This window comes from Schistocerca cancellata, chromosome 11, assembly GCF_023864275.1.
Source record: "Schistocerca cancellata isolate TAMUIC-IGC-003103 chromosome 11, iqSchCanc2.1, whole genome shotgun sequence".
In the NCBI taxonomy this organism is placed as follows: Eukaryota; Metazoa; Arthropoda; class Insecta; order Orthoptera; family Acrididae; genus Schistocerca; species Schistocerca cancellata.
In genome coordinates, this window is record NC_064636.1 from 110,426,095 (window position 1) to 110,440,219 (window position 14,125).

General features: G+C 40.0%; 1 protein-coding gene across 2 annotated transcripts in view; it reads left to right on the forward strand.

The window, feature by feature from the left end:
• Positions 1 to 14,125, forward strand: part of LOC126108753 (uncharacterized) — a 120,316-nt gene that overhangs the window by 91,840 nt on the left and 14,351 nt on the right. The gene's annotated exons all lie outside the window — the stretch shown is intronic.

A 14,125-nucleotide genomic window follows, 5' to 3' on the forward strand; every position in this document is an offset into this window, starting at 1 on the left:
AAAATTACATTGTATCACTTGGGCATTTTAAAACAATAGTCAGGAAAAAGAATGTAGAAAACAACCTTTAAAAAAAGTGATAGTATGCACCAATAAGCATTCATGCAGAAAAACTAGATTTAAAAGACATTTTGATGTGAAACAACTAGAGATTTCTAAAATCTTTATATTATCTAGGTTAAACATAAATGCCAGAGTGTGCCAGATTTTGTTTTGTGTTTTCTTCCTCTTGACTATCACATATCTACACCATAGAAAGTATTTAAAGTCTGTCGGATGATATTAGTATCCTGTGAACTTACAGGTGAATTGCTGGCTCAACATGTTTTCCAGCAGATGACAGTGCAGCAGTGAATGAAGTATGATTGCTATTTGAGTAATGCAAGCCTGTATTGAAGTGGTACTGGAAGTATGAAAACATGATGTAGGTACAAAGGCAATTGCGTAATGCATAGAGAACTCAAACACCAACATGTACCACTATTTATCGTATTCAGGATAAATTTGAAGCCAATGGTACTGTTCCGGATGTGCAAAACAGAAGGTCTGGCCGACCACAAACATCACAGAGTCCAGCTTCCAGCACTGCTGTGTTGCAATATTTTGCTAAGTCACTTCAAAAATTTGTGAGGCACGGTGCACGTTATAGCAGGGTAAGCCAGTCAAGCTTATGACGAATTCTGAAGGCTGCAAAGTGGAAAGTGTACATTCCAAGATTGCTGCTGCTTTCGAATGAGGATGACTCGAATCGGAGGGTGGAGTACTGCGAGTGGTTTGAAGGTACGCTTCACTAGGATGAATGATTTGCACGGATGGTTATCTAGTCTGACGAAAGCAATTCAACTGTAACAGCACTGCAAATTGCCACAACTGCATGTATTGGGCTCTTGAAAATCGTCATGTTCACGTGGACAAACATGTTAACCTACCAGGTGTCAATGTGTGGTGTGGTCTGTCACTGCATGATTTGATTGGCCCATTCTTCTTTGAAGGTACCGTAACGGGTGAGATGTATCTTCATATGCTGCAAACATCGATTTTACGGTGCCATCTGAGAGGTCTTTGGAAATAAAACATTTTACCTACAACAAGATGGTGCTCTGCCTTGCCACCACAGAGATGTCAGAGCCTACTTGGATGAAAGCCTACACAGTCAATGGATAAGTCGAAGAGGAACAATGGAGTCTCCAGACCTTACATCTCTTGGCTTCTGCCTGTGGAGGACGTTCTGTGCGGCTGTCTACACTGGCAACACTGTCAGCCATAGTACAGTGGCATTGACATTATTTGCCTGCTAATAGTGGTCACTTTGAACACACAAAATAATCTTTCCCCTGGACAAGAATTTTAGGGGTATGTTTAATTAATATTGACTATTGACAGGTTCCATCAGACTGGACAAAAGCAGTAATCACACCAATCTTTAAACATGGAAACAGAAAAGATTGTAACAACTACAGAGGTATCTCTTTAATCAGCGTTGTGGGTAAAATCTTCTCAGGTATTGTTGAAAGGAAAGGGCGAGTATTAGTTGAAGACCAATTAGATGAAAATCAGTGTGGGTTTAGGCCTCTTAGAGGTTGTCAGGACCAGATCTTTAGCTTACGGCAAATAATGGAGAAGTGTTATGAGTGGAACAGGGAATTGTATCTATGCTTTATAGATCTAGAAAAGGCATATGACCGGGTTCCTAGGGAGGAAGTTATTGTCTGTTCTACAAGATTATTGAATAGGAGGCAAACTTTTGCAAGCAATTAAAGGTCTTTACATGGATAGTCAGGCAGCAGTTAAGTTGACGGTAAATTGAGTTCATGGTTCAGAGTAGTTTCAGGGGTAAGACAAGGCTGCAACCTGTCTCCACTGTTGTTCATATTATTTATGGATCATATGTTGAAAACAATGGACTGGCTGGGTGAGATTAAGATATGTGAACACAAAATAAGCAGTCTTGCATATGCGGATGATTTAGTTGTGATGGCAGATTCGATTGAAAGTTTGCAAAGTAATATTTCAGAGCTAGATCAGAAATGTAAGGACTATGGTATGAAGATTAGCATCTCCAAAACGAAAGTAATGTCAGTGGGAAAGAAATATAAATGGATTGAGTGCCAAATAGGAGGAACAAAGTTAGAACAGGTGGACGGTTTCAAGTACTTAGGATGCATATTCTCACAGGATGGCAACATAGTGAAAGAACTGGAAGCGAGGTGTAGCAAAGCTAATGCAGTGAGCGCTCAGCTACGATCTACTCTCTTCTGCAAGAAGGAAGTCAGTACCAAGACTAAGTTATCTGTGCACCGTTCAATCTTTCGACCAACTTTGTTGTATGGGAGCGAAAGCTGGGTGGATTCAGGTTACCTTATCAACAAGATTGAGGTTACGGATATGAAAGTAGCTAGGATGATTGCAGGTATGAGTAGATGGGAACAATGGCAGGAGGTTGCCCACAATGAGGAAATCAAAGAAAAACTGGGAATGAACTCTATAGATGTAGCAGTCAGGGCGAACAGGCTTAGATGGTAGGGTCATGTTACATGCATGGGAGAAGCAAGGTTACCCAAGAGACTCATAGGTTCAGGGTAGACCAAGGAGAAGGTACCTGGATTCGGTTAAGAATGATTTTGAAGTAATAGGCTTAACATCAGAAGAGGCACCAATGTTAGCATTGAATAGGGGATCATGGAGGAACTGTATAAGGGGGGCTATGCTCCAGACTGAACGCTGAAAGGCATAATCAGTCTTAAATGATGATGATGATGATGATGATGATGATGATGATGATGATGATGAATATTGACTATCAGAATGTTTCTACATTTTTATGGACCCCTCTGTATTTATGCATAATGTTAATGATTTGTATAACTACTATGGACTGAACTCACAAAAAACAGCTGTCTTTTATTTCCTTTATGTTTGGCCTGTAAGTGCCCTGTGAGAAGCTATGGTTAGACAGACTCGTGCACACATGCACAATGACAATGATCAGTGACTGTAATATCCATGTATCTGATCAATCTGCCACAACGTGCTCTGTCACATGCTCATTTTCCACAAACAGCATGAGTTTCTGTAATTAATTAATTATCTACAGTATGCTAAAACTGGGTACCTGGTGAGACCAGAAGAAACTTGTATAAATGTGGGCTGGACGGTTGAGTGAGTGTATAGTCATTTATTAGTTAACACCAGTTATTGCCATCTTATAGTTGCTGTCAATATCCACGTGTGTAAGTATTTCCTTGTTGAAGTATTTACAGTTCACGGTAATTGTGTGAGCCCCTTTCTATTCATAAGGCTGCACATAAACATCATGTTGTGTAAGAATGTTGTCTCCAAAACAAAATGACTTTAACATTCAGCCATCAAGAAACATTGGCATTTAATGTAGAATTTATCTTATGGTGCATCCACACGATGACTTTTTTCTGTTTGACTTTCTGCTCGTGCTGAAATTTCTGACAATGCAACTATGCATGCCCATTTATCAGTGCATTGAGTCCTGCGTTCGGCGTGAATATTTTGCACTGTTTAGCAGACATAGGCAGCTGTAGCCTGTGTGTTTAGTTCTGTAGTGTGCTGAGGTTATCCTTTGAGGTGATTTGTGTGCAACAATGTCTGTTGATTGCAAAGAAAGCGTGATGAAATTTATAGATGATTACAGTCAAAAAGAACTAATATGGAATGTCGCTTCTGAAGGTTATTTGTATAAAAATTTGATATGTGGTGCCCTGAGTGTCAAGTGTTAGATAAAAAGTCTGTGATAATATCACTGTAAAGAATAAGATAAATTTCAAAGTAGAAAACCAGAGAAGCAGCCACCTACAAATTTATGTAAAATACCTTTGAAAACTGTGGATGCTATGCCAGCTGGCGCAACTGAGGAGCATGATATCCAATCAAAAGAAATTGAAATAAGGGATATTAATGAAGAACAATGAAATTGGAAAACACAACCTCCATTCAAGTGAATTCTGGGGTGTGTCGCATTACCAAATTTGTCGAGTACAATGATGTTGATCTATGTAAAATTTCTTTTGTCTGAAGTGGTGTAGACAGGTTTTTATAATATAAAATACAAATATGTATTGAAAGTCAGTAAACTTCAGAGAGTGACTAAGACCATCTCTTAAGTATTTCTCAGTTTCAGAAATAATCAGCGAAATGCTTATTTTGAAATGTGAAATAAACAGTTCAAACTGGTATGCAATTTTCCAGTTGCTAGCCAACGAAATATTATATGCAAGCCTTATCACTCCAGTTTCCCAAGCAGAATTTGTAAGATCTTGCTGTGGCCTCCTCCTGAATTCACAAATGAAATGTCACCATAACTTTTTATTTCTTGTAACTCTGTTGTTTAGATACTGTTCAACTCATTGTCGCCCTATGTTTTCGATTTATTTCACCTTTGCGTCACAGAAAGTGCAACACACACTCCCAAGCACGCAAGGGGATGAATAGCAGATTGCTTTGGCAATGCGAGAACATGCATGCATGCATAAGTGCATTGTTTTCACTAATTTTTGCGCATGTGCTTTTCTTCCCACGCGCTAGCGATTGTGCACGAGGAAAAAGGCACCACATGGACATAATCTTTACATTGATCTTCCAAACTAAAGCATAAAGTCCATTCGTGTTACTCATATTTGTATCTCAACAGAGCACACATTTATAATAGTTCTGTATGATGTCATTTAAGATACCTGCACACATTCAGTATTTGACAACAGTAGTTTCTCAGATATTCATTACACTGAAGCAACTTCTCACACCATAAATAATTTTGTCGATATTGTCAGGTATCAGTTGGCAACACAATTTAAGAAGGTTAAGAATGGTATCTAACACTGAAAACAAAGAATGTGTCACAATTTTATTAACAATAGAAAACAGTGCTAAAAAGGAAATCGGTCTGAGAGTGGCTGCAAAAGAGCAACTTGTTGCATGTTATTTTACTGACTGAAATCAAACCATGGACCCAAAATCTACAGTAAACGATTTTTGGGTGTGTCCTACATTGTACGACAGCTCATAAATGTTGACAAGAGTTAAAAAAGCGAAGCAAAATACATGAATTAGAGAGGCAGTTGCAGTCGACAAGAGAGTAGGAGTAACTTCACATTTCGAAAATTTGTTACAGAAGCCTGTGGAAGTGTTATACCTGTCCTGCAAAGATAAATTCTGACATTTAACGTTAAAATTTTTTCGTTGCATTTCGTGAAAATTTAATGAGACTGAAATATATTTTGCAGAACTCTTGCTATTCGTTGGATATTTTTAACATACTTTTTGGATTAGAAATATTTGGTAACACTGCTGTGTAAGTCAACAAGAAAATAATATTTTCAAATTATCAAAGAAACTGATGCCATAGTGAAATCCATCATTGATCACCCTAAAACATTCAAAGACTATCCCTGCATTGGGATATTAAAATTGTCATGCGTTAAGACTACTTCAGAAACTAAAGTAAGATATACACAAAGACAAACAGGAAACATAAATGGTGCACCAATACAGTGCTGCTGGTCAATGAAATATTGTTAACATTTCAGTGGAGAATATTCTCAAACCATCAATACTTTGAAACTTCCTGGCAGATTAAAACTGTGTGCCGGACCGAGACTCGAATTCAGGACCTTTGCCTTTTGCAGGCAAGTGCTCTACCATCTGAGCTACCCTAGCATGTCCCCACAGCTTCACTTCTGCCCGTACCTCGTCTCCTACCTTCCAAACTGTGAGGAAGGGGCGTGCGCGAGTCATGCTTGGGTAGCTAGATGGTAGAACACTTGGCCCGCGAAAGGCAAAGGTCCCGAGTTTGAGTCTCGGTCCGGCACACCGTTTTAATCTGTCAGGAAGTGTCATATCAGCGCACACTCCGCTGCAGAGTGAAAATCTCATTCTGGCATCAATACCTTACATATACCTACGTACCTACCTCCCTCCCTACCTACCTACCTACTTCGCAAGCATGGCAGAGCGTACTGTTTACCACTCCTAGTCATTCCCCTTCCCACTCCACTCGCAAATAGAGTGAGGAAAAATTACTTTTTATGTGCTTCTGTACGAGCCCTAATTTTTCTTATCTTCGTGGTCCATATGTGAAATGCACATTGGCACCAAAACAATTGTTCTGAAATCAGTTTCAGATGCCCTTTCCTAAATTTCCTCAATAGTGTCCCTCGAAAAGAACATCACCTTCCCTCCAGGGATTCTCATTTGAGTTCTCGAATCATTTCTGTAACACTTGCATGTTGTTCATACATAACAGCCAGCTTCTGTATTGCTTCAATGTATTCCTGTAATCCAGTCCCAAACACTCGAACAGTTCTTAACCATACTTTCCTAAAATTCTCCCAATAAACTTGTCAAGCATTCGTCTTCCCTAGTACAATTCTTGCACGCTCGTTCTGTTTCATATCGCTTAGCAATGTTGTGGCTAGATATGTAATTGATCTCACTTTGTCAAGCAACACACTATTAGTGCTGTATTCAAATATTCTGGGTTTGTTTTTGCTACTAATCCACGTTAACTTACATTTTTCTACATTCATCACACCGACTAGAAATTCGTGTAAGACACCTAGTATGCTTTTACAGTTCCCGTACACTACAGCATTGTAAGCAAACAGCTGCAAATCGTCTATGTATGGAGAAAATAGTAGCGGTCCTATCGCACTTCACTGGGGCATTCCGGACGTCTGATACACTCACACCATAGAGGACAACGTACTGAGTTCTATAACTTAGGAAGTCTTCATGCCACTCGCATATCTGAGAACCTATTCTGTATGCTTGTACCTTCGTTAAGTGTGTGTTGTGGCACAATGTCAAATGCTGTTTGAATATGGAATCTGCCTGTTGCCCAGAGGGATGTGTGATGGAGACGTCAAATTGGGGTGCTACTGTTTTCAAGTCATCCAAAGTGCTTAAAAATATTTTTTTCAGTTTAAATGAAGCAAAGCCACATCTGTCTCTGTAGATTGTTTAAATTATTGAAATCTTTTTATGGTGGGAGGTTAGTGATATGTCTTTCCATTCCTGAGTAAATGACCAATATATTTTCACGTTTGGCCACAATGGGTTATGACGCACAACTCTCAACGTAATGACCGTGCATTAAGTGAATTTGTGGCTCGTATTTCTCCTTCAAAAGTGGTTTATGAAATCAGTTGCAACCATGTTTAAATTAATATTGCATGAAGAATCATTGTCATTTTAAAACTAGAGGTAGACAATCACAGATACAATGGAAGAATTAGCTATATACTATGTATGTTAGCTATAGACTATAAATGTAAATTTTTCTTGTCTACACCAACAGTTTCTTTCATGAAACTTTCCATAACTACACTCCTGGAAATTGTAATAAGAACACCGTGAATTCATTGTCCCAGGAAGGGGAAACTTTATTGACACATTCCTGGGGTCAGATACATCACATGATCACACTGACAGAACCACAGGCACATTGACACAGGCAACAGAGCATGCACAATGTCGGCACTAGTACAGTGTATATCCACCTTTCGCAGCAATGCAGGCTGCTATTCTCCCATGGAGACGATCGTAGAGATGCTGGATGTAGTCCTGTGGAACGGCTTGCCATGCCATTTCCACCTGGCACCTCAGTTGGACCAGCGTTCGTGCTGGACGTGCAGACCGCATGAGACGACGCTTCATCCAGTCCCAAACATGCTCAATGGGGGACAGATCCGGAGATCTTGCTGGCCAGGGTAGTTGACTTAGACCTTCTAGAGCACGTTGGGTGACACGGGAGACATGCGGACGTGCATTGTCCTGTTGGAACAGCAAGTTCCCTTGCCGGTCTAGGAATGGTAGAACGATGGGTTCGATGACGGTTTGGATGTACTGTGCACTATTCAGTGTCCCCTCGACGATCACCAGTGGTGTACGGCCAGTGTAGGAGATCGCTCCCCACACCATGATGCCAGGTGTTCGCCCTGTGTGCCTCGGTCGTATGCAGTCCTGATTGTGGCGCTCACCTGCACGGCGTCAAACACGTATACGACCATCATTGGCACCAAGGCAGAAGCGACTCTCATCGCTGAAGACGACACGTCTCCAGTCGTCCCTCCATTCACGCCTGTCGCGACACCACTGGAGGCGGGCTGCACGATGTTGGGGCGTGAGCGGAAGACGGCCTAAAGGTGTGCGGGACCGTAGCCCAGCTTCATGGAGACGGTTGCGAATGGTCCTCGCCGATACCCCAGGAGCAACAGTGTCCCTAATTTACTGGGAAGTGGCGGTGCGGTCCCCTATGGCACTGCGTAGGATCCTACGGTCTTGGCGTGCATCCGTGCATCGCTGCGGTCCGGTCCCAGGTCGACGGGCAAGTGCACCTTCCGCCGACCACTGGCGACAACATCGATGTACTGTGGAGACCTCACGCCCCACGTGTTGAGCAATTCGGCGGTACGTCCACCCGGCCTCCCGCATGCCCACTATACGCCCTCGCTCAAAGTCCATCAACTGCACATACGGTTCACGTCCACGCTGTTGCAGCATGCTACCAGTGTTAAAGACTGCGATGGAGCTCCGTATGCCACGGCAAACTGGCTGACACTGACGGCGGCGGTGCACAAATGCTGCGCAGCTAGCGCCATTCGACGGCCAACACCGCGGTTCCTGGTGTGTCCGCTGTGCCGTGCGTGTGATCATTGCTTGTACAGCCCTCTTGCAGTGTCCGGAGCAAGTATGGTGGGTCTGACACACCGGTGTCAATGTGTTCTTTTTTCCATTTCCAGGAGTGTATTTTGGCTCACACATTGTCAAACAAATGGCATGTGTTCAAGTGAGAAATAAATGGGATTTTGCTGTTGCTATAACTGAAGTATTCTGTGTTCTGGATATTTCATGCTTATCTATGTGCTTGCCTATTTTAATTGAACGTATTTGTGATTTTTTGATGCAGGCAGTATATGCAATATAAAAGGCCATTTTGCATATTCTTGTAACAGTTATTACACAATTACTTATGTTATCCTTGAAAGAAAACGAAAAGAAAAAGCACCCCTCCACCCAAATGAACAGTGTTGAATCTGTGCAGTTACAACATTGTGCTTCTGAAACACTCGGGTGTTTCTGTGTTACTTATTGCAGAAATAGAAACCTTGTTTTGAGACAGTACAACAACACGGGTCAAAAGACATAATGTTTACCACAATACAAGTCTGCACAAGCAACAACAGAATATGTGGAAAAACTTAACACTAAAATTGTGCGATTACACTAAACATTTACTGTCAGCATTACATTTTCTTCCCTCAGTGGATGGGTTTTGCCAAATGGATGTGCAAATTTTCTACTCATTTGGTACCTGGTCTTATAAATTCCATTTTTCATTTGGGGTATACTGTCACTTATCAAGTAAGGCTTTCTTCTTGGGACTTATTAATGGGTAGAATTTCATCACACGAGACAGGGAAAACTGGAATGTTATTTAGCGGCTGATTTATTTTCCCACTACCTCTTGGCAATGCTTTGACAAAACAATAGTTGCTGGTTGTTATGCCTTATCCTTCTCCTTAGCGTAACAGGGTTATCAGATGAAATAAATAGCTAGACATATGCAGTTATGTGGAATGAGACTCTACTTAGCCTTTGGTCTAATGTGCTAAGATCCCTGAAATCCTCTGGTTCTACTGTACCTTGCATAGAAGGAATCTGTTGTCCTTGGCATTAGCAGTGACTGGAATCAAGTTTTCTGGGTGAAAGGATATTTTGTTCCTATCTCTAAGCACAAAATCTCTCGCGTGGTAGAAAACTATGCCCTATAATGAGGAATTTCTGATCTGCAGCAGTAAAATATTTACAGATGATCAGATTTTGGAGTAGTAATATTTTGAACGTCTCTCACAAAATCAGCTGTATTTAGGCTTACTTTCAAATGTTTCTCATATGACAAATAGGAATTAAGTTCAAAATATTCCAGTTTTGTTGCTTTTTTTCAAATGCTGTTTTTCAATTTGTCTAACGCAATATAGAAACGCATGCAATATAGAAATGCTTTTGAGACATTCTGTAAGAATGCTAGAAACATTATAGATATATGCTCCGTTCTTACATTACATCGAATGTGCCACATTTCTTCCCACTTTTCTTTTCTTTTCTTCCCCCGTGAATGTTGAAAATCAAATTTTTGTTGCTCATGGAAGCTGTTTGACATGCCTCCTGCAGATGGATGTGTGTACAATGCCACGGATTTCGGGAGAGTCACCCAGTAATGTAGACAGTGGTTTACTTGTAACTTTTTGCTGCAGTTACTGTCTTTGGATTTCACTGGTCATGAGAGTTCAAAAATGTACTATAAAAAGTATCTTTGTTCATAATTTGATGTTTGTGAATCATCTTCTCTTTCAAATCGATTGTGATTTCTTGGAGTCACTTGTACGAGAGAGTTTTTCTACAGTTGACATGTTCAAAAATTATGTTCCCTGTCCTGTTCTCATTCATCTGAACCATATGGCCGTAAAGTGTGTAAAATTTTTTGTTACATATCTGTGCCACATGGTACTCAAATTGAATTGTTGCCAAGTAGTCATAAGATTATGATAGAAGTGGGTAACATTCAATGCACTTCTAGTATCATTAGATGATGACTCTGTAATACGTCAAAACCAGTGATAATTCAGTTTGAGTGATATCGCGTAAAACGCACATCATACAAAAAAATGTTTCAGATAAAAATTTAATATTTTCATCGGGTACATTTGTCTGCTAAAACTGTCCACCCCCTAACCACCCTGTGGGATGCCAACATCGTAGCTTCAAATGGGAAAACACACACACACACACACACACACACACACACACACACACACACACACACACACACACACACCCACCTCATTTTTGTTGCATATTCGGATTCGTGCTGAGAAATACCTAGGGCATACTGAAAATATTGTTTCCATTCATGACAGATTGTGCTGTAGACGAAATTGAATTTTCCTTTTGTTTTTGCAATTAAGAACAAACTCATTTTATTCTACATTATATTTTTGACAAATATGTAAACTTTTTGTTCTAAACAATTGGGTCATTCCATGTGAAAGGACCCTTCATAATAAAAAAATAAAGTTTAATAGATCTTAAAGTGTGGCATATCTTTCTGTAGCCAAAAGGTCAAGGACAGAAATTAATCCCAGTTTTCATTATATCCTGACCTGAAAGGTGTAAAACAGTTACGAACTTACTCTTGATGTCAGGGATAAAAATTGAAAAATTTAATGTGAAATGTCGGCAGCCCTACAGACTAGTGTCTTTGAAGTTGAATGTCCATGTGTTGTGCATATACTCTCTGGATAATTGTGAAGCTGTAACTGTGGTTTTACATTTATAATACATGTAAATAAGTGAATCAAAAGGAATTTCTGTCACACTCGCAACACAGAAATAGACATTTCTTTGTTTATCAGGTTAGTTACATGGGCTACAACTTTCAATTATAATATTTTTTTGTAGGAACACACTATCATGTCAAGAAATTCGTTTCGGGTGTGACATGTCAAAGTGTTAGAGTTGTTACTGTGATACCAGAACTTTGTAACAAGGAAATTTTACTGTAACAAGGAAATTTTACTGTAACAACAGACACAGTTATTGTTATTGTTGATATTATTGTTGTGATTGTTGTTATTATCAACCAGCTGAAAGTATTATTCTTGTAATTTATTATAGGACAAGCATGTCATCCACTGAAAGATGCCCCAAGTTTAGAGAAAAATTGAAGCAATCTCCAATTCAGTATCAGGCAATGTTAGAAAAGGAATGCGAAAGAGATAAGTTACAGAGAGAAAAAAAAATAAAGCTGCCTTGCAGGATAATCAAAAGAAATTTAAACTTAAATGTATGCAAGACAGGGAAAGACAAAGGAGGCATTGAGAGAAGAATAAACTCCCACTTCATCTTGCATTTTGTCACCCTCTAAATCATATAGTTCCAAAAGATCACTTGGGAAAGCGGTAAACAAGGTGAAGAAAAGCTTACCATGCAACCCAAGGAAATGAAAGGATGTAGTGGCAAAGCTGTTTAGCGATGAGCTAGCTGAAGTTGCAAATAAACTTATAAAAGATATGGGGGTATTTGATAGGTACAATTGAATTTGCATTTTCCTGTGGGTATACTTGATACACCACAGACAAGCCAGTACACAAACTTCTGAAGTACAAAGGATTTCTTTACTAGACACAGTAAAACAGACACAGTACAGTAACAAACCAAGTCCAAGCACAAAGGCTACAAGAGTTCAGAGACTACAAACTACATCACGGATAACACGTATCACACTCGATTGGTCAGTCGATTGTCGCCACACAGTCCGCCTCACCCATTCCCCAAAAAAGTGCAGAACAAGAATATAAGAGTACTGAAATTTAATCGGTCGGAGTGTTGGCTGTGGCGTCGGTGTAGCTGTCGGGTTGTGGGAGGACTTTGTGGTATGCTATTCAGTGCTGTAATGCTAGGTTTATATGTAGTTCGAAGGCCTAGAAGATTCAAATGCGAAGACTTCGTCTGTTTCTCTCGGTGACACAAGAGCTGCCTATAATGGGTATAGCTTCTGCCCATTGTGTAAATCTGTCTACTGCTGTGAACAGATATTTGCAACCTTCTGAAGGTTTAAGGGAGTCAAAAAGGTCAATCTGCACATGAGTGAACCTTAATTGAAGGTCACACAAAACCATCAGTTAGTATTTGATAGTGACATTACAGCCCCTTGGTGTGCTAGATTCTGGACAGTGACTACCACAGTCCAGTGAAATTGCAGTGAAATGTAAAGTTGTGGGTTCCGCTGTGAGACATCGCACCATATTTTCCACTCGTCACTGGGCACCTTGATCTGCTGTAGCCTCAGTCCTGTGGAAGGACTGGCCAATAATTGTAGCAGTTGTGAATCAGCCACTCGAACTATCTACATCTATACGCTGTAAACAATTGTGAGGTGCATGGCAGAGGGTGCATCCCATTGTACCAGTTATTACGGTTTCTTCCCATTCCATTCATGTATTGAACATGGGAAAAATGATTGTTTTAATGTCTCTGTATGCAGTAATTATTCTAATCTTATCATCACAGTCTCTATGTGAGCGATACGTAGGGGATTGTAGTACATTCTTAGTCATCATTTAAAGCCCATTTTTGAAACTTCCAGTACAGTTCCTTCAGTATCTGTTACACTCTTCCTAGGATGAAAGAAACATGTGACCATTTGTGCTGTCCTTCTATATATGTTCAGGAAGTATTCTCTGTCATTCCTATTTGGTATGGATACCACACTCTTGAGCTGTATTCTAGGATGTTCTCCAGCCTGTGTGATCCACACCTGCGTGATCATTCCATATCGTATCCCTACGAAGTGTTACATTCAAGTTTACATATGAGTTGAAATCAGCAAACTGCGACTCATTGTTGTTATAGTCATAGGATACCACGTTTTGTCATTATGTTATGTGCAAAATTTTACATTTATCAACATTCAAAGCAACTTGCCAATCTTTGCACCACTTATCAAGGTCTGAATAAATATTTATGCACCTTGTTTCAGACAGTACTTTGTAATAGATAACTGTCATCTGCAAAAGTCTGAGGTTATTATTAATCTTGCCTGCTAGGTCCTTAATAGACAACATGAGCAGCAAGGGTCCCAAAACAGTTCCCTGAGGCAGCCATGAAGTTACTTCTGCATCCGTCAATGGCTCTCCATCCGGGATAACGTGCTGTATCCCCCTACCAAAAAGTCCTCAATCAAGTCATAAATTTCACTCGGTACTCTATATATCGTGCTTTTGACAATAAGTGTAGGTGTGCAGGGTGTATGCGACCCCGGAGATCTGGGAAAAACCCGGAAATTTTTTAGAATTCCGGCAATTTTTCATTGTTTTAGTTTTCAGTTAAATTTTTGTAACTTTGACTGGTAAGAACCAATACTCTAACAAAGAATATTACTGTATCTCGCTACTGCAGAATAATACTGCAGCAATAAGAAACGAATGAGAGAAAAAGAAACGAAAATAAATTTAAGTTGCAAAGGAAATTCACCATATACAACAACAAAACACAGTGCTCTTACAAGTGTCTGCCAACAGCAAAATGTGTCAAAGCC